Consider the following 20,839-nt stretch of genomic DNA (forward strand, 5'->3'; position numbering starts at 1 on the left):
TCCTCATCAGATTTATGGTCGTCCCAGATAAAATGTGGAGGCTTCTGAGCCATTTCCTGGGGCCTGGAGCTGGTGACTAACCTGGAGCCACTTCTTTAACCCAGGTTTTGTTCTTATACTCGTCTTCCTGGGAGAAGCACGGATATTTCACAACTCTCTGCCCCTGCACAGCCCACACCACCCAGAAGCCTAAGAAAGATGCCCTCAGCTCAGGCTTACTCAGATTGCATGGGTTTTTGCATCACAGGTTTATTTACATCATAGGTGAGAGAAGTGAATATTTGGGTCTTTTTAGTTCAGATTGTGAGGGAAATCTACATTTTCCACTTATACAGGTTATACAGGAGCTAGGAAGACACAGAAAGGAGACGCAATTTCAATTTTAAGAAAACAAGACAGTAAAAAGGGGACCTTAGGCTGCTGCTGCTGCTGCTAAGTCGCTTCAGTCGTGTCCGACTCTGTGCGACCTTACGGACTGCAGCCTACCAGGCTCCTCCGTCCATGGGATTTTCCAGGCAAGAGTACTGGAGTGGGGTGCCATTGCCTTAGGAGAAAGAGTTAAAAACACACCTGCGACTTAGTTTCCGAGGCCTTGTCACCAGAGTACCTATCTCTGGAATTCTCAAACTTGTCGGCACCTTAGAATCATCTGGAAGGTATGAGAAGATGCCAAGGCCCACGCCAGACACAGACCAATGAAAAGATCCCCCTGGGATGGGACCAGGCATCAGTGTGTTTGAAGATCCCCTGGCGATCCCCGGATGCAGGTAAGCCTGGAAATCACTGGCCTAAAAAGTGAAGCAGTCGTCACTCTCCTCTTTCATACTGAGGAAACCGAGGCACGGGGAGTCTCGTGATTCTCTTAAGGTTCCCCCGTGAATTAGTGGCATCACGGGGGCCCACAGGACTCCAGGCTCAGAGCTCCTTCTGCCGGAGTCGCGCCGCGGCTAATCAGGGAGCGCAGCCACGCTGGTCCGCGGAGGAGCAGGGCAGGGCCGGGAGCCGGGAGCGTGCTCGGGTGATGGACGGGCTGCCCCGCCCCCTGCTGGCCAAAGTGCGCTATAGGCCCTCCAGGCTGCGCTTGTGTGTGAACCGCGCCGCAGCTCCCCTCCGATTCCTTCCAAGATCGCGTTCTGCCCACACTTACTCTCCGCAGCCCTCCGTCCTCCGGACTTGCGCTTTGCTGTTTGAAAAGGGGCCCTCCCTTCGCCGCCGACAGTGGAGTCACCGTTTCCCTTCACTGCCGTTTCTCCATGTCGTTGGGTGAGCATCTTCCGTGCAGAGCTGGGGGTCTCGGAGCCCCCATGGTGCAGTCTTTGCTGAGAATCTGGACCTTTGTGGAGAGCTCAGTGGGACCTCGGGGAACAGAACCTGCCGAGAGAGCGCTCACGCCCCAGGTCAGTCTCTGTCCCCAGTCCTGAGTCCCATCTCGTCTTCACAAGAGCTCTCCCAGGAGGAGCTGGGGGCAGATGGCTCTGGGAACTGTGCTCAGGCAATGGCATAGTCTGTGGCCCTGTTACAGAAAACAGCACGGGATGGCCCCCATTACTCTGTTGACCTTCTAGGGGGTACCTGTCTTCTTCCCCACCCCTCAACCCCAAGATTCAGGACATGAGAAGTATCTGGGAGAAGCTGAGACCACAGTAGTTCCAGGAAGGGTGAGGAAAGGCAGCTCCATCTGCCTGCTCCTCCTCTCTGCGTGACTGCAGGAACAGAGGGGACTCAGTCTCCCTGTCTGTCAAATGGGAATATTACACCTTCTCTCCCATCAAGTCTATGAGGTCGACAGCTCTGGTTAGACTTCCAATGGCCTTCCCTGAGATTTTTTTTCTAAAGTCTTCCTGCCTAGGGCGCTCTGCTCTGGTCTCCTGCAGAAAAGTATGCTTAGGGCCAGATCTTCTGAACTTCTTTCCGAATACCTCCTACCACTCCCTCCAACCCCCAAACACACACACAGGATCAGACTGAATCAGGACTTTTTCCACTCCTCCACACTCCTTCTAAAGCTCAGCATGAATTTGGTGACCTCCAGAGAGCAAGTAGAGGAGGCCCAGCTGGAACTGCAGGTGGAAACCCCAAAGGAAGGGATTCCAGTGGAGTGACTCTGCCCATCAGCCAGGTGGAAGGAGTAAGATCTGGGCAGAGACAGCAAGGATTCCAGAAACTCTGAGGCAGGAAAAAGGGTTCTAGAAACTGAAAAAGATTTCCCTAAGGAAATCACATATTTGAAAGCCATTTATAATGTTGAGTTGCCTGTTGTATTAATTGCTCAGTCATGTCCGACTCTTTGTGACCCCATGGACTGTAGCCCACCAGGCTCCTCTGTCCCTGAAATTCTCCAGGCAAGAATACTGGAGTGTGTTGCCCTTCCCTTCTCCAGGGGATCTTCCTGACCCAGTGATCAAATCTGGGTCTCCTCATCGCAGGCAGATTCTTTACCATCTGAGCCACCAGAGAAGCCCTTATAATGTTGATGTTCAACACAGACTGGGACAGACCTGAAGTTCTAACACAGTTGACTCAAGTTACATATTTATCAAAGTTTTACAATATTCTACAATAGAGAAAAATACAAGTACTTGGAGGGGTTCTTCCTTATTTATAGAACTTTATTATTTTTGTTCCATCTTGACCATTGCAAGGGTTTAAAACTTATGTGGTAGGGCAGGGGGGAATTTCTCAGCAGCCCAGGGGTTAAGACTTGGCCTGTGTCACTTCTGTGGTCCAGGTTCAATCCTTAGCCTGGGAACTAAGATTCTGCAAGTCATGCGTGGGGCCAAAAATTAATTAATTAAACATTTGCATGGGGAACCTCAAGCAATCATTTAAGAACTGAACTTGCCTCTAACTTTGACTCCAACAAGCACATGAATTCCTTGTCTGTGAAACGACCAAGACAAGTCAGACACAGGCAGGATAAGGGATGGTCACTCTGGCATAACACCAGCCCAGGCTTCCACTGCTCTCTCTTCCCTCTTTCTCTCTCAGGCTGCCATCTGCAGAGAGCCCTGTCCCCTCTAGTCCCAGATCTCGGAGCTTGTGCCCACCCCTCATCTGGCCCCCGCTCTCACTTCCTCTCACTCAGGATGTCTGAACAACACAGGACGCATCTGAAGAGTCTGGACAAGCCCAGGCTCAAGTCAGAGGCTCTCCAACATGCTTGGAAAGAGTCCCCGAGGCCTGGGGCAGGGCCTGCTAATGCTTCGGCTCCTCTGTGGGCATCCTTTCTGCAGATTTCTCTGCCTCTGCCAGGTAGAATCCAGCAGGCCACCGTAGTAGGGGAAGGATTTTCTTCTACCCTTCTAGGTTCTTTTTGGCTGGTCCAATAATTGAATTGACAGAAGCCGGATCAACAGGAGAAAATAAATTTAATTTCATACGTATGGGAACTCCAAAGATTCGAGACTCAAAGAAGTGACCAAAGTAGGCACCTTTTATACCTTTCAGACAAAAAACAATAACAACAACAACAATTACCTGTGAAGGTTTGACAGAACAAAGGGGTTTGGGCTTGGGATCGCAAATCAAAGAAGAAGTAACAAAAGTTGTTTCCACAGCTTTCTCGGCCTTGAACTCCCTGTCTCCGGTGATAAACATGCTTCCTACCCTCCTCGTGCATGGAGAATACCATCACATGGGAGATTAATTTCCTGCTTTCAGGGGGACAAAGGTGGGTCAGAGTGTTCCCGTGCCAGCTGTTTTCCAAGCAACTTTCATTCAAAATAACCAGTAAGCCAAAGTGGCATATTTGGGGGCAGCCAGTGCTAACCCCATCACCACTGACCACACCCTTCACCAGCCCTCCTGCCTGTCACCAAGAATTCCTGTCCCCGTGGCATTTCCTGGCCCCAAGGTCACCTGAAGCCGCTCTGCCCAGGCCATCTCCTGAGTACTGTGTTCTCTCTGGGTCTCCTGTGCTTTCATTCCATATATACCTTCCTCTTGACCTTCAGACGAGCCCCTCACCTCGGCAGGGTGTGCAGACCCAGGGCTGTCACCACCTGCCCCTGCTGCACTGGCCTTGGGAACACAGATGCTGGTTTCTCTGGATACCCATTTTCCCCCACCCCACCTCCTTGACCATTTAAAATATAGCACAATATAATATTTAAAATATTATCTTCATTACGCAGCAACACATGCAATTGTGTTCATAAAGATTCTTTCTTAAAAACAAGCACCACACTGGTTAACAGATGAAGTTTCCTTCTCCACTCCTTCCCCCAACACTAACCAGGCTCCTCCCCTCAATAGGTAGCCCTGTTGTTTGATGGATGTGTAGATTTTTAGGCAGTTCCTGGGTTTCAATAACTGTAGGCTTACATGAGCAAACAAATGTACCGTCTGAGTTGATCCTTCTTTGCAGAGATGAGATTATACACTCCATGCCACTCTGCATGCATGCGTGCTCAGTCGCTTCAGCTGTGTCCAACTCTTTGTGACCCTATGGACTGTATGTAGCCCACCAGGCTCCTCTGTCCATGGGATTCTCCAGGCAAGAATACTGGAATGGGTTGTCGTACCCTCCTCCAGGAGATTTTACTGACCCGGGGATCCAACCAGCATCTCCTGCATTGCAGGCAGATTCTTTACCACTGAGCCACCAGGGAAGCCCATGCCATTCTGCACTAACAATTACATCCAATATGAAGTCCGGACCCGAAGCTATGTTCACATCTAAGATGAGCCCCATTCTTTTTCTTTCATTTTTTTTTAAAAAAACTTTTTTATTTTGTATTGGGGTATAGCTGATTAACAAACAATGTTGTGATAGCTTCAGGTGAATAGCAAAGGGACTCAGCCACACATATACATGTATCCATTCTCCCCCAAACGCCACTCCCATCCAAGCTGCCACATAGCATTGAGCAGAGTTCCTTGTGCTATACAGTAGGTCCTTGTTGGTTATCCATTTTAAATATAGCAGTGGGTACATGTCCATCCCACACTCCCTAACTGTCCCTCCCCCCATCCTTTCCACTGGCAACCGTAAGGATGAGCCCCATTCTTTTTGAACTGCTCTGTGGTACCGAACAGAAGAGATGCGCCATTACCTTATTACTGCCCCACAGGGTTGCTGTGACTTTGTTAGATTAACACTTGTTAAGAGTGCTGGATAGGGTTCAACAAGAAGATGACAAGGGAAATAGAAATAGTGAAGTTATCACTCAGGTGCCTCAAGAGGCCACGTGGGGAGGTCAAGGCAGAGCACAGAGTCAGGACCTGGGGCCCAAGCTTTTGTTAGGGCCCATGGATGGAGTGCTTTGGGGTACCTGGGCTGAGACCAAATTGGTCACTTCAAACCAAAATGAGCGGGGTTTTGGTGAAGGGAAGGCTCTGGGCCGCAGAGAAGGCTCTTGTCTGCAGGGCTACTGGAGAAGTCAATCAGGAACTTATTTTTGTGACTCCAAGAGCTGCTCTCTAGGAGGGGGTTAGTGTCAGTTTAAGACCCCGGCAAGCCTCCTGGCCAAACATGGATGTCTAGGCATCAAGATCCCAGAAGAGCTTAGCTAAACCCTTGACAAGGGCTCACAATTACAAACAATGTGTGATGAGCATTTTTGTCTTTCTGAGCACGCTCCTGTGTGTGTGTGTGTGTCTCAGAGCTGAGGACAAGTAGAATTGACAAGTCAAAAAGTATACATGTTAAACTTCATAGATCCTCCCTATTCACCTTAAAAAATGTTGATCAACTTATATTCTGCCATGAACACAGATAACACCTACTTCGCAAGACCCTCGCCAGCACTGATATGAAAATCTTTTTAACGATTTGTCAAATTAATAAATTAAAGTAATATTGCCATTTGCTTTATTTTGTCAATGCCTGACTAGTAAAAAGGTATGATGTCTGTGAGGATATTTATTCCAGTTATTTGAAGTTTCTCTTCTGTCCCATGAATTATTGCCATTAATTCTAAATTCAAACATTCTGTATGCTTGTGTTAAATCTTTACCTCTGTGTGTAGTAGGAAAGTATATATGGGATTAGTTTCTTTTACTTTAACCTGTGTATTCTATTGCTTTTGTTTCAAGTTAAGAATGTTGCCTACAGCCTGAAATATACAGGATAGCCATTCTCAAGGCTCCAACCTTTTTTTTTTAATTGAAGGATAATTGCTTTACAGAATTTTGTGGTTTTTTGTTATACATCACCAAGAATCAGCCATAGGTATACCCATGTCCCCTCCCTCCCAAACCTCCCTCCCCATCCCATCCTTCTCGATTGTCACAGAACAAGGCTCTGACCTTTAAAGGTGTAACACTTTCCCATTCATATAAACATTTGCAGAACAGAGAATAACATTTGTCTTATTGGAGATTTGCAGGAATATGGTGACCTGACCATGGGGACAACTGCAAGAACAAAGGAGTCCAGCACCTAAGAGTTCACAGTAACCAGCCACCCACCGCCATTTTTAGTGTAAAAGAAGCTTGAATTCTGCTTGGGTAAGATGGTTCTATGGGCTTCCCAGATGCAGCTAATGGTAAAGAACCCACCTGTCAATGCAGGAGACCTAAGAAACATGGGTTGGATCCATGCATGAGGAAGGTCCCCTGAGGAGGGCATGGCATCCCACTCCAGTATTCTTGCCTGGAGAATCCCATTGACAGAGCAGCCTGGGGAGCTACAGTCCGTAGAGTCACAAAGAGTCGGACAAAACTGAAGCAGCTTAGCCTGCAAGCTGGTTCTCTAGGACATTAGTCTGCCATCTTCCCAGACTCCCAGCTTTCCAAATAAAATGATTATTTCTTACCCCAATACCTTTTCTGTGAGGTGAGCAGACTGAGCCTGGACCTGTTAACAATGCTCCAGATTTTCCTCAAGTGGAATGAAGGGTATATTCTCCCACTTGTATCTCAGGCTGTTGAGCTTTCTGCTCTGAACATTCTAATTTTGCTGATCTCAATTTTTAACCCTCAGAAATCAAATCTGTTGATGGTCAGTTTTCTTAATTTGGATTTACCTTCTTTTTCTATTTGTTTTCTGCCATTCTCAAAGATTGGGGTGAGAAGAGAGAAACACCAGTGAGCCTAGTCCTTTCTTCCCCGCATGAGTGGATGCATGGGAAACACACACCGCCTGTCTTTTTGAGACTGAGGTTTTCTCTGTGTTTGCAGAGGCTCATTTGGGCTGGAGGCGGCAGGCCTCGAGGAAGCTGGAATGAATTTCCTGTAGAATAGAAACCCTAACAGGTGCAAGCAATGTCAGGCTCTGCCCAGGAATGATTCACCATCTATTGAGCCCCTGGGGAGGTAGAGGCTGAGAGTAAAGGACCGGTAAGGGAGAGACACCCGGATAGGCTGTGAGGTAGAATGGCCTGAATTGGGTGGAGATACAGGAGGGAGGAGGGGGAGGGAGGAGGGAGCCAGTGCTGATGGAGGTGATGGTCTGGGTGGTTTCTGAACCCCAAAGCAGGAGGAGGAGCCCTGGAGGAGAAAGATTCTAGGGTTGGAGAGAAAGAGGCTGGGACATGGGAGCAGATGCCCACCTGGAGTGGTCCAGCGAGGGTGGGTCTGCGCTGCAACACAGTGGATTCCGGGCTGGGAGCTGTCTTCTCCGAGCGCAGAACAGTCTTTGCTCAGGAAGGATCACAGTGAACAGGGAGGGTCGAGAGTAGATGTGGGTGAGTGGGTGTCACTCCAGGGCCCTGGACTGCGTTAGTGGGGCCATCAGAAACCTTCACTGCTGCTGTCCCCAAAGTGTTCTTCCAGCCCTGGGGAGTGAGAAGGAATTTCTCCAAGTGAAGTACAGACACTGCCTGGTCCTACTCCTTTCCCAAGCCTGCCCCGCCTCTCCAGGTGCCAGTCATTCTCTTAAGAGACTGACTCCAGCTCAACAGATGTCATATTGAATGAGTGAATGTGAGATGAGTGTGCATCTGTGTGAGTGTGGCAACGTTTAGACAAGAGACCTGAGAGTTTGGAGGTAGAGGATCTTGGTGGCTTATGAGAAGCCAAGAAGTAGCCAGAGATGGGCAGAGCCTCAGGGTGTTCAAATCAGGATCAAATAGATTGGAAACCTCGAATAGATTGGAAACCTCACCTCTGTGCCTGCCGCCTCGCCCCCTTATCATCTTTCCCAGCAGAGCCGTCACCATCTCCTTCTGCCCCTGCCCCCTGTGCCCAAGCCAAACCCACCCACCTACCCAACGGCCAGAGCACAGGAACACACGCACAGCTGGCAGCAGCAGGCCCTTGGCCACGATGTGGCCACACAGCAAGTTGACCAGGTGTCCGGGGGCAGCCAAGCCAGAGGAGACAGAGCTTTGGATCCATGGAGAGAAGAGGGAGAAGAAGCTGGCAGGGCCCAGGCTGAGGTGATCACTGCCTTGGGTACTCCCCAAGTCCAGGCCCTGGGACTCGTGGAACTGGAGCCTAATTCTGTACCTGATACACTCGAACCACTGCCAAGGAGCCATGGGCTCACACCGCCAGGACGTGGAGCAATACCTACAGTTCCTCTGACTCGTGGGAAATTACCTGCTCTGAGCCCAAGTCTGGGGGAAGCTGACACCCCAAGAGAGTCAGAGGCTTCCAAGGGACCAGGAAGGGACCAGAGCCCGTTGGTCATGGAGACAGGAATGACCCTGCCAAGAGGGGTGGTGGCAGAGAGGCTGGGCTGGAGTGAGAGCAGAGAGCCACTGGGGCCAGAGGTACAAACAGACCAGTTGGGGTACCAGATCTGCCTATTGCAGAAGACCCTAGATCTGCAATAGACAGAAGGGGAGGGGCACTACCCAGAGGTGCCTGCCGAGAATCTCCCGGAAGTAGCCACGTGACTGAAGACAGACCTCACGTCCCTCACGTGTGAAACCAGCACTCACGGAAGTCCTGTCACTCCTGACACGTATTAACAGCCATCTCCCAGCATCATCATACGTGAAGTTTAACCCCTCCTTCTCCCCTGCCAACCCAGCTCTGAGATGAGACCTGGGACCCCATTCAGACCTCTACGCCCACCCCCAGTCTCCCCCTTCCTGAATCAGAGGCCACACAGTCACCTGTCCAGCCCTTCCCAGACCCTTCCCTTCCAATGAGACCCCCAGACCTACCTGTGCTCAGAGACACTGACGGGGATTGGCCTGGATATCACCAGAACAGCAAATGCGACTGATGACAACACAGAGAAGGTGATGACCACCCAGGGTCCCCAGGAGAGTGGCCAGACCCCAAAGTCCTAAGAGGAAGAGGGGGAGGGGCAAGAGCCAGCCCCTCAGGGTCCTTCAGGCTAGAGCTGACTGGGGCCCCAGGGGAAGGAGCCTCCCCAGAGCTGGTGGGAAGAGAGAGACGGGGCTGGGGAGAGAGCCTGACGCTGAGCTCGTCGCAATGGAGGGGAGAGCCAGAGGCTCCTGTGGAGGCAGACAGCACAGGCACTCGTCCCCAAGGCCCCACTCCTTCTGATCCTCAGACCCGGGGCCAAAACAGCCTGCAGGAGACCCTAGACCCCAGGACTCACCCAGGCCTCCTTGCTCACACGGGGTGGCCAGCTCCAGGCAGGGTGAGCTTGTGTCTGAGTCACTGTGTGGATCCCCAGTGGGCCTCCGGTGCAGCTTCTAGCTGTTGAGTCAGGACACCCAAAGATGCAAGTGTCAGCCTGTGTCTGGGGACTGGGGACCCAACTGCCCACAGTCAGTGTGGGAGGGAGCAGGGAGCTGCTGGGATCTGGGGTGATGGAGGCTGGCAAAGGCCCTGAGTGGCCTTATGTCCCTGGACACCCCAGGAAGGTCCCATCCCTCAGCAAAGAGCTCACCTGGGCAAACCTGCAGGAGGATTTTCTTGTACGGAATGGCGCCACCTTTGGAGTCCTTGGCTTCACCCTGGTAAGTTCCTGAATCCTCCTCTTTCAGCCCAGCCATGGTGACATTAGTGAAGCCAGAGCCAGGGTCATCCCAGATTGCATAGAGTATTTGACCCATTTCGTGGGCTTGGAAGTATAGACTAACTGAAGGCATTTCGATCCTTTTTCTTACACCAGATGGGTGGCCCTGCCAGTGTTCACAGTGGCCAGACAAGGGGAATATTGCGTGGGAAGGAGCGGCTACACACCCTGACACACGATGACCCTCCTTTATATCAGCCAGGTCCCCCTTCCTCCCCTCAGGAGGGTGCCTCCCCGTGTGGCGTGTCATTAGGTTCCTGGAGGGGGCGCTACTACTCCTGTGCCATGGAATTCTGTCTCCCGTCCCGTCTCTGGGCCCGACTTCAGCTGAGAGTCAGGTGCTGTCGGAAGTCAGGGGGCCTGGTCTGGTTCCATCCGTCCCTCACTGTCCGACTTTCAGCAGGTCACTGGTGTTTCTGGGCAGACGTGTGTGAGAGAGAAAAGCAACACTTCCATCGCAAACCTATTGCGGGGACAGGAAAACGCTTCGGAAAGTAGCACTGTGTGAGAGGGCTGGCGCTGCTCCTTGGTTTCTCCTCGCTCTGAAGCTCCATCCTGCTTTCCCACCTGTGGATCCACGGGCCCTCACAGGCCAAGTTCCTAACGTGTGCATCTTTTGTCTGTCCCTTTGCTCTTATCCTCGGTCTCAGCTCATTCCTACTGCAAGGAGGAGGCCACTGCACAAAGGAGGAGCGGAAGTCAGGGGAGAGGCGGGGGAGGCAAAGCAGTGGACTTAGAGCCAAGTCCCCTTGATAGGTTCCAATTCCCAGGTCAGTCATTAACTGTACAGGGTTCCCGGCACAGGTGTTAGGCTGCAGAGCCCCTAGTGGCCACAACTGAAATTACACGTCCATAAAGCACAAGCCGGTGGGTGGGTGCGTACTTGGTCTGGTCAGTGCTATCTTGACTCTTTACGACCCTATGGACTGCAGCCTGCTGGCTCCTCTGGGCATGAGATTTTTCAAGAATACTGGAGTGGGTTGCCATTTCCTTCTCTGGGGATCTTCCCCACCCAGGGATCGAACCCGAGGCTCCTGAATCTCCCGCATAGGCAGGTGGATTCTTTACCTCTGAGCCACCTGGGAAGCACAGGCCAGGGTCCTAATAAATCTCAAACTCTCCGTCTCTCGTCTCTCTTTCTCTTTCTTTGTAAATTTTATTTTCAAAGACATTTTATTTATTTGGCTGCACTGGGCTTTAGTTGCAGCATCTGAGATCTAGTTCCCGGACCAGGCCCCTTGCGTTGGGAGCACAGAGTCTTAACCACTGCACCACCAAGGAGGTTCCTAAATTGCATCTTTTTATAATTAAATCCTAGGGAATTCCCTGGTGGTCCAGTGGTTAGGACTCTGCACTTTTATGCCAAGGATCCAGTTTCAATCCCTGGTCTGGGAACTAAGATCCCACAAGCCGTGCAGCATGGTCAAAATAATTAATTAATTAGGATAAATAAATCTTAAAAGTGCTAACACTTGCTAAAGGAAAAGATATTAGGGTCTTTATGTATCAGTTACACCAATGTTTCTCTGGTGTCCACAGGTAGACAGGTGAGGGTGCAGAGATGACGCCAAGTCCCCCAGCTCCTGTGTTCCCTTCCCTCCTTATCTGTGACCTTGTTCCCCACAGCCCCACTGAGGACTCCTGATCTCTTTACTCTCAGCTTCCCTCTCCTGCTCCTTTGCCAGGGGCCCTCCCTGTACTTCCTTGCTGGAATTCAATCTCTGCCTCCTCTCTCCTGTCCCCTCCAGCACCCATAAAACCTTCTTGACCCACAAGACAGGCCTTCCCTGACCAGGCATGAAGATTCTGACCACCCTGGAGGTCTGTGGAGCTAACAGCTCCTGCTCAGTCCCCTGAGGGCCTGTGGAGGCTGTTACCTGCCTTCAGCATGACTCACCCCAGAGAGGAGGGTAGAACCAGGAGCCCGCAGGGTGCAGAGAGAGGAAGAAGAGAAAGAGGGCACAGCCCATCACCTGACCAGTTTCCTCCTGGCCTCCTCAGCTCCTCCCCCAGGGGCAGATCATGGTGGGGAAGGGGCAGGTGGGTACAGAGGAGAGGAGCAGCCTCTACAGAGGCTGGGGGCTGCGTGCTAAGTGGGCTTCAGCCTCTAGGTTCAGAGCCACGGTTGCGGCCAAGGGGCCCCCCTTCCCTCTGCCCTCAGGATCTGACCCACCATGTCTCCCTCTCCCCAGGCCAGCCCTTATCTCTTTCATTCTGTCCATCTCAGAGGCGCTGAAAGAGCCAAGTAGAATCCAGCCCAGCTTCCAGTTCCCCGGAGACCCCACGTGTTGCCTCCCGCTAGCACGCTGGAGAAGGGCCATGTGGCCCGGAGACCACCCCCCACCCCCGGCCCCGCAATTGCTGCTGCCGCTGCTCTTCCCAGGAGAGGAGGGAGCAGGGAACTAGGGGAGGAGAGGAGAGAATGCAGAGCAGGGGGCTGGATGGGCAGGGGGCTGTGGGTAGGCCACGTGGCCCTAACCAGTGGCCTTTTCTCCACCAGTGGGAGCTCTCAAAGGGTCAGCACCCTCAAAAAGTATCAGGGCAGGCCCTCTTGGTGAGGTGCCAGTACCCACACAAGGCCAGGCCCTATGAGACGAAGGGCTAGTGTAAGGTGTCCAAGCTCGTGTGCACCAGGCTGGTCACTAGCTCTGTGCCCAGGGCTCTTGGTTCTCCATCTGGGACAACCCGAGCTCCGGCTTCTTGTCAATGTGGAGCCCTATACCAAGGTCACAAGTACCAAGGCCACAGATGCTGAGCCCTGCATCATCTCCAGAACTGACTGAGCCCCATGGCAACTGTTGCTATGAGCCCCCCTGATCTAAACTGGCCAGTGTATTAGGTAAAAATGCCTACCCTGGTACTCACCCTATAGGACCCTAATCAACCACCTAATGCTTACCCTATGGCAGGAATTTCCTTTTTCTATAAAAATTGGCTACTAACCCACAAAAAGCATCCGCGCTCCCTTGAGCCGACCCAATGTTCTAACAGCATCCAGTCTGCTCTCCCTGGTCTGTCAGGAGGTCAACCCGCTGTGCTTGCAGCGCCCTCATTATCTCTGGTCTCTGTTCTTGGTAAACTCACTCCTTGCTGAAATACTCTGTGTCTGGAAATTCTTTCCCAACCTGTGCACACAGACCACCAGTCACCATGACTGGTCTGAGGGAGGAAGACTCGGGCCACTACTGGTATCGCATCTACCATGCTTCCGGCCGCTCTGTCTCCAAGTCCGTGCAGTTCTATCCGGGGGTATCACTAAGTGAGCCCCTTCCCTGGGATCCCCTCGCTCCCTTTTGGTTTCTCCTGATTACCGCGGGAAGCCACGCTGCCCTCCCCTAGCCGGGTCAACTGGGGACGTTGTAGGGAACACGTGCCCTGGGGACTCTCATGTGTGCACGCGCGCACGCACACACACACACACACACACACACACACACTTCACACACTGTCCCCATGGTTTACAAGCCTTCTCAAAGATGCTCAAACAGAGCCAAACACTCATCTTTATGCAATTCACAGTTTTTACCACTTTGGCAAAGACCCTGTTCAGTTGTGCTGATGGCTTTTTTCATAGTAAGACTTTCTCGATGAAGGAAGCAGTGCATTGCATTACACTGTGGCCCAAAGCTCCTTAATCTGAATGTTGATTCCAGGATGTTTTCCTGTTAACAGCAGCCACAGCCATCAGATCATACTCCCACATAAAACTTAAACCCCAAACCACTTGTCAGCAATGTAACTCTTCATAGTTTTATACAGGTCAGGGTTAGTTGTGTTTTAGGCAATGAAGCTTAAAGTAAATATAAAAGAATTCCTTCATATCATTGTGTTCAAGTTGCACCTGTAGTGAAAGAAGAGATATGTTGGCAATATGTATGCCTTTTCCAAGTTACTCCAAAAACACTGTGCTAGGTTTATTTATTTTCAGAGTTGGTCTTCTATAACAGCCAATTCCTGAATACATGGAACTAAAGATCAATGGAGAGTGATGCTTAAGCTCCCTTCTTTGCCATGGATTAACCCAGTATTGTGGACCAAACTTGTCTGTTTCAGTCTTTCAGTCATGTTTAGCAACTGCAGACAGATTTTTAGTCTTAGCAACAGAAAGTGTTACTTCACAAGAAGCTCACAAAACACTAGAATTTATGTGTTCAAGAGCTTTTTAATTCAATATGCTTTTTTAAAAATAAGTATGTTTTGAACTTGTGTTTTTATTCTTTGCATGTCTTACATGCCACTTGTTTTATGATATATTTGCTTTATTCAGTTCCGTTCAGTGCTCAGTCGTGTCCGACTCTTTGCGACCCCATGAACCGCAGCACGCCAGGCCTCCCTGTCCATCACCAACTCCCGGAATCTGCCCAAACCCATGTCCATTGAATCAATGATGCCATCCAACCATCTCATCCTCTGTCATCCCCTTCTCCTCCTACCCTCAATCTTTCCCAGCATCAGGGTCTTTTCAAATGAGTCAGCTCTTCGCATCATGTGGCCAAACTATTGGAGTTTCAGCTTCAACATCAGTCCTTCCAATGAACACCCAGGACTGATCTCCTTTAGGATGGACTGGTTGGATCTCCTTGCAGTCCAAGGGACTCTCAAGAGTCTTCTCCAACACCACAGTTCAAAAGCATCAGTTCTTCAGCTCTCAGCTTTCTTTATAGTCCAACTCTCACATCCATAGCCTTGACTAGACAGACCTTTGTTGGCAAAGTAATATCTCTGCTTTTGAATATGCTATCTAGGTTGGTCATAACTTTCCTTCCAAGGAGTAAGCATCTTTTAATTTCATGGCTGCAATCACCATCTGCAGTGATTTTGGAGCCCAGAAAAATAAAGTCAGCCACTGTTTCCCCATCTATTTGCCATGAGGTGATGGGACCAGATGCCATGATCTTAGTTTTCTGAATGTTGAGCTTTAAGCCAACTTTTTCACTCTCCTCTTTCACTTTCATCAAGAGGCTCTTTAGTTCTTCACTTTCTTCCATAAGGGTGGTGTCATCTGAATATCTGAGGTTATTGATATTTCTCCTGGCAATCTTGATTCCAGCTTGTGCTTCTTCCAGCCCAGCGTTTCTCATAATGTACTCCGCATAGAAGTTAAGTGAGCAGGGTGACAATATACAGCCTTGACGTACTCCTTTTCCTATTTGGAATCAGTCTGTTGTTCCATGTCCAGTTCTAACTATTGCTTCCTGACCTGCATATAGGTTTCTCAAGAGGCAGGTCATGTGGTATGGTATTCCCACTTCTTTCAGAATTTTCCACAGTTTATTGTGATCCACACAGTCAAAGGCTTTGGCATAGTCAATAAAGCAGAAGTAGATGTTTTTCTAGAACTCTCTTGCTTTTTCGATGATCCAGCGGATGTTGGCAATTTGATTTCTGGTTCCTCTGCCTTTTCTAAAACCAGCTTGAACATCAGGAAGTTCACAGTTCACGTTTGCTTCACTACAACTTAACAAATAACTCACTGGGTTTTAGTACTGCACCATCAAGTATAATTACAAAACTCACTCACTCTGAGTGCCATCGTTACCTACTGCTGCGACAACAAACTGCCACAAACACAGTGGCTTAAAATGACAGACGTTTATGACCTGAGTTATGTAGATCAGAAGTTCAGTATGGGTCTCACTGGACTAAAATCAAAGAGCCAGTCAGCAGTGTTCCTTTCTGGAGGCTCTTAGAGAAAATTATTTTATTGCTCATTAGCGTCTTGGGCAGAATTCAGTTCCTTGTAGCTGTACAACTGCAGTGCTGTTTTCTTGCTGACTTCTAGAGTCTGCCACACTCCTTGGCTCATGGCTCCCTTCCTCCATCTTCAAAGCCAAGCTTCCTTCTCACGCATCTCACTCTCTGACTAGAGCTGAGGAACACTCTGTGTGTGTGTGTGTGTCTGTGTGTGTCTGTGTGTGTCTGTGTGTGTGCTTAGTCGCTCAGTCGTGTCTGACTCTTTGCAACCTGGTGGACTCTAGCCCGTGAGGCTCCTCTGTCCATGGGATTCTCCAGGCAAGAATACTGGAGTGGGTTAACATGCCCTCCTCCATTGGATCTTCCTGACCCAGGGATCGAACCCGAGTCTCTTATGTCTCCTGCATTGGCAGACGGGTTCTTTACCACCAGCACCACTTACACAGCATGCCTGTTTTATTTGAGATGCCCTCTCTCCTCTGGCAATAGGAAACTTTTCACTTTGAAAGTTTGGGGTTTTTTTCCCCCAAGCTTGTGTGCTTTCTGTTTCTTCCAAGTGCCTTTTGGTGTCTTTTGTTCACTGGCCTCTGTCTTTCCTCAGAACTTTCTGGAAACCTCTGCTACCTCTCAGCAGCCTGTCCATATTGAGAAACTCTGACAGTGTGTTACAGAGGTGTGTGGATTAGACTGAATGTCTCCACCAAAAATTTGTATACTGAAATCCTAACCCCCAAGTTGATGGTATTAGGAGGTGGGGCCTTTGGGAGTGACTGGGTCCTGAGAGTGGAGCCCTCGTGAATGGAATTAGCACTCTTATAAAAGAGACCCTACAAAGCACCCTTGCCCCTTCTGCCACGTGGGGACATAGCGTGTGGACCACCCTCTACGAACCAGGAAGCCCTCCCTGACATGGAATTTCCCTCTGCTTTGATCTTGGACTTCCCGGCCTCCAGAACTGTAAACAATAGATGTTGGTTGTTTAAGCCTCAATAGGAAATCAATACAGTGAGTTCCCTACATACAAACCTTCACGTTGCAAATTTTCAAAGATGGGAACATGCGTCTAGCTCCAGAAAGGAACCATCAACATGAGGCGTAAGTGGGACTGAAGCTTGCCCTCCACTCACTGCAACTCGAGAAAAGCCCACACACAGCAACGAAGACCCAACCCAGCTCAGTCCCCAAACAAATAATTAATAAATGCATAAATAAAAATTAAAGCAACGAAAAACATTTATGGAGCTCTCTCTTTATCCTTCAGGATGGATTCAGGCAATTTTTACCCATTTACTGCCACCTACCTCACACAGCTTCCACACCTTCTTAGAAGGAGCAGAGAGGGACCCCAGGTTTTCCATCAAACCACCCCTCCCACCACCCACCACCAAGGGCAGGAGTGAGCAAGACCTCAGATCTCCAGTTGTTCCTGTGAAAACTCTGGGACCCCCAGACCAGCCTCTTCACACCTACATCCATCCGTCTCCTCCAGTCAGGACAAGATGCCCAGGGTTCCCTGGTCCTTCCTCATCACCCAGAATCACGTCTCCATAAGGCCTTACAGATTCATTAAACTAACCCCATCCCCAAATCCCCAGGTCTTCTCACTCTGCCTTCTGAAGCCCAGAGTCATCAACACAAGCTCTTCTTCCCGTTACTCTCCTGCTCGCATCTCAGGTGATGTAGCCACATCAGCCCTAAATCCCCTCTTTCTGGAAAAAAATTACTCCAGAAGTTCTCCCCTCTCTTCTGCAACATTTTTTCTCCCTCTCTCACATGTTGTAACAATTATGATACAATGGGCTACAGACATAGTAAAATCCAGCAACTCCCTCGTAAAGACTGAATACACTCTCAGCCTATGGTATTTGTCTTTCTGTTCTCTCTTGAACCCACTCCAATTTGTTTCAGTTCAGTTCAGCTCAGTCACTCAGTTGTGTCAGACTCTTTGCCACCCCATGGACCGCAGCACGCTAGGCCTCCCTATCCATCACCGACTCCTGGAGTTTACTCAGACTCATGTCCATTGAGTCAGTGATGCCATCCAACCATCTCATCCTCTGTCATCCCCTTCTTCTCTCGCCTTCAGTCTTTCCCAGCATCAGGGTCTTTTCCAATGAGTGAGCTCTTTGCATCAGGTGGCCAAAGTATTGGAGTTTCAGCTTCAGCATCAGTCCTTCCAATGAATATTCAGGACTGATTTCCTTAAGGATGAACTGGTTGGATTTACTTGCAGTCCAAGGGACTCTTAAGAGTCTTCTCCAACACCACAGTTCAAAAGCATCAATTCTTTGGCGCTCAGCCTTCTTCACAGTCCAACTCTCACATCCATACATGACCACAGGAAAAACCATAGCCTTGACTAGACGAACCTTTGTTGGCAAAGTAATGTCTCTGCTTTTGAATATGCTATCTAGGTTGGTCATAACTTTCCTTCCAAGGAGTAAGCGTCTTTTAATTTCATGGCTGCAGTCACCATCTGCAGTGATTTTGGAGCCCAGAAAAATAAAATCTGACATTGTTTCCACATCTATTTCCCATGAAGTGATGGGACTGGATGCCACGATCTTCGTTTTCTGAATGTTGAGCTTTAAGCCAACTTTTTCACTCTCCACTTTCACTTTCATCAAGAGGCTTTTTAGTTCCTCTTCACTTTCTGCCATAAGGGTGGTGTCATCTGCATACCTGAGGTTATTGATATTTCTCCCGGCAATCTTGATTCCAGTTTGTGTTTCTTCCAGTCCAGAAAAGCTAAAAATCAGCTGGACAAGTGTTGGAAATTCCTACATGAGGACTCTGCCCTGCTCCTACCTGAAAATAATTCCCCATGGCTCTTGGCTTCTCTTTTCGGGCTCTCAGTCCTGCCCTCTGAGTCATCCTTCACTTTCCATGAAAGGCAACCATGCTTATTCCTTTGTAGTATAACAAAGGAATACTATAGGTGTAGTATAACCTTTTCTCAGCCTGCTTCCTGCCCCTCCTTGGGAGCTACAAACGCCTTTTAAAATTCTGTGCCCCCTTGTTCCTTTCAGTCAAGCTGGCAGTGTTTGTGAATGTCATTTCTCTTTAAAAAAAAAAAAAAAAAAAAAAACACTGTGGGTCTCCTGTGTATCTTATTGGGATTCACTCAATTAGGCAAAAGCCACTCCCACAAATCTCTTCAAGACAGGATCTCTTCTATACCTTGGGATTCTGCTGCTGAGTCATAATGCTTTTTCCCCTCTATTTTAGATTGAAGTATAGTTGATATATAATTTATATAAGTTACAGGCATACAACACAGTGATTCACAATTTTTTAAGGTTAAACTCCATTGATAGTTACTTTGAAATATTGGCTCTATTCCCGATTTTATACAGTATCCTTGTAGCTTATTTTGTACAGAATAATTTGTAGCTCTTACTCTCCTACCCCTGTGGTGCCCCTCCACCCTTCCCTCTCCCCAGCAGTAGCCACTGATTTGTTCTCTATATATTATGTTTCTTTTTTGTTACACTTACTAGGTTGTTGTATTTTTCAGCTTCCACATATAAGTGATGTTACAAAGTATTTTTCTTTCTCTGTCTGACTTATTTTACTAACCATACCTCCAAACCCTCCATACTGTTGTAAATAGCAAAATTCCTTCGTTTTAAGGCCAAGTAGTATTCCATTGTATGTTTGTATGTATGTATCAATCATATCTTCTTCCTCGGTTTATCTGTTGATAGAAGCTTAGGCCATTTCCTTACCTTGGCAACTCTAAAAACTGCTGCTATGAACATTGGTGTGATGTATCTTGTCAAATTCGTGGTTTGGTTCTGTTTTTTCAGATGTTTACCCAGAAGTGGAATTGATGAGTCATATGGTAATTCTATTTTTAGCTTCTTAGAACCGTCCAGACTGTGTTTAAGCTTCTTAGGAGACCTCATGTTTGATTGAACGAATCTGTGAGGCAAGAGCCCTTAAACTCATTAAAGTCCTTTGGTCTGAGGCACTATCTTTCATCTTTCTGAGGTCTTCACAAGGGATTTATAGTCACACCCTTGGTTTCATCTTTAGACCAGATTTTCCTGAGAGTGCTCTGGATTTGATTTTAGCATCATTTAAGGAGCCTCTTGATGAAAGTGAAAGAGTGAAAAAGCTGGCTTTAAAACTCAACATTCAAAAATTGAACATCATGGCATCCGGTCCCATCACTTCATGGCAATTAGAGAGGGAGACAATGGAAACAGTGATGACAGACCTTATTTTCTTGGGCTCCAAAATCACTGCAGATGGTGAATGCACCCATGAAATTAAACGATGCTTGCTTCTTGAAAGAAAAGCTATATAAACCTAGCCAGCATATGAAAAAGCAGAGGTGTTACTTTGCCAACAAAGGTCTGTCTAGTCAAAGCTATGGTTTTTCCAGTAGTCATGTATGGATGTGAGATTTGGACTATAAAGAAAGCAGAGTGCTGAAGAATTGATGCTTTTGAACTGTGGTGTTGGAGAAGACTCTTGAGAGTCTCTTGGACTGCAAGTAAATCCAACCAGTCCATTCTAAAGGAGATCAGTCCTGAATATTCATTGGAAGGACTGATGTTGAAGTTGAAACTCCAATACTTTGGCCACCTGATGCAAAGAGCTCACTCATTGGAAAAGACCCTGATACTGGGAAAGATTGAGGGCAGGAGGAGAAGAGGACGACAGAGGATGAGATGGTTGGATGGACCAATTCACCAACTTGATAGACATGAATTTGAGCAAGCTCTGGGAGTTGGTGATGGACAGGGAGGCCTGGTGTGCTGCAGTCCATGGGTCACAAAGAGTCAGACATGACTGAGCGACTGAACTGACTGACTGACTGACTGTCTGGAGAGGCTGGGAATTTTCAAAGCCATCAAGTACCAGCTCCCTTCACATTTAATAGCACTGCCTGTAGTTTCTCTCTTTTCGCTCACATTGCATAAGTCACAGGGAGAAACAAGGCAGCGCCCTTAACGATTTGCCTGGAGATCTTGGCCACACCACCCGGTTCATCAGGCACATTTCCCACTTTTCACATTACTGAAGGTGGCAATGCTGCCAACATTTTTGCCACCACATGACAAGGACCCCTTTCCTCCTCACCTCCTGGCTAAGTGAACCTTGTCCCCGTTCTTATGGTGTCCACCTCCAATCTCCTCACTGCTAAAAACAGGACTGATACTATCCACATTACCAAGCTATCTGGATTACTGTTAATAAGTAGGATCATCAATAAGCATCAGACACTTGGAGGACACAGAATGAATGCAGAGC

General features: G+C 48.7%; 1 long non-coding RNA gene across 1 annotated transcript; it reads right to left on the reverse strand.

Annotated features, from left to right (window-relative positions):
• LOC112443808 (uncharacterized) lies at nucleotides 1-9,377 on the reverse strand. Its single transcript, XR_003032201.2, has 3 exons — nucleotides 8,151-9,377; nucleotides 7,494-7,718; nucleotides 1-1,513 (listed from the first exon to the last, which is right to left on the reverse strand). It is a non-coding gene; the product is annotated as an uncharacterized lncRNA (long non-coding RNA).
• Nucleotides 9,378-20,839: the final 11,462 nt, after the last annotated feature.

This window comes from Bos taurus, chromosome 23 (assembly GCF_002263795.3).
Source record: "Bos taurus isolate L1 Dominette 01449 registration number 42190680 breed Hereford chromosome 23, ARS-UCD2.0, whole genome shotgun sequence".
Classification (NCBI taxonomy): domain Eukaryota; kingdom Metazoa; phylum Chordata; class Mammalia; order Artiodactyla; family Bovidae; genus Bos; species Bos taurus.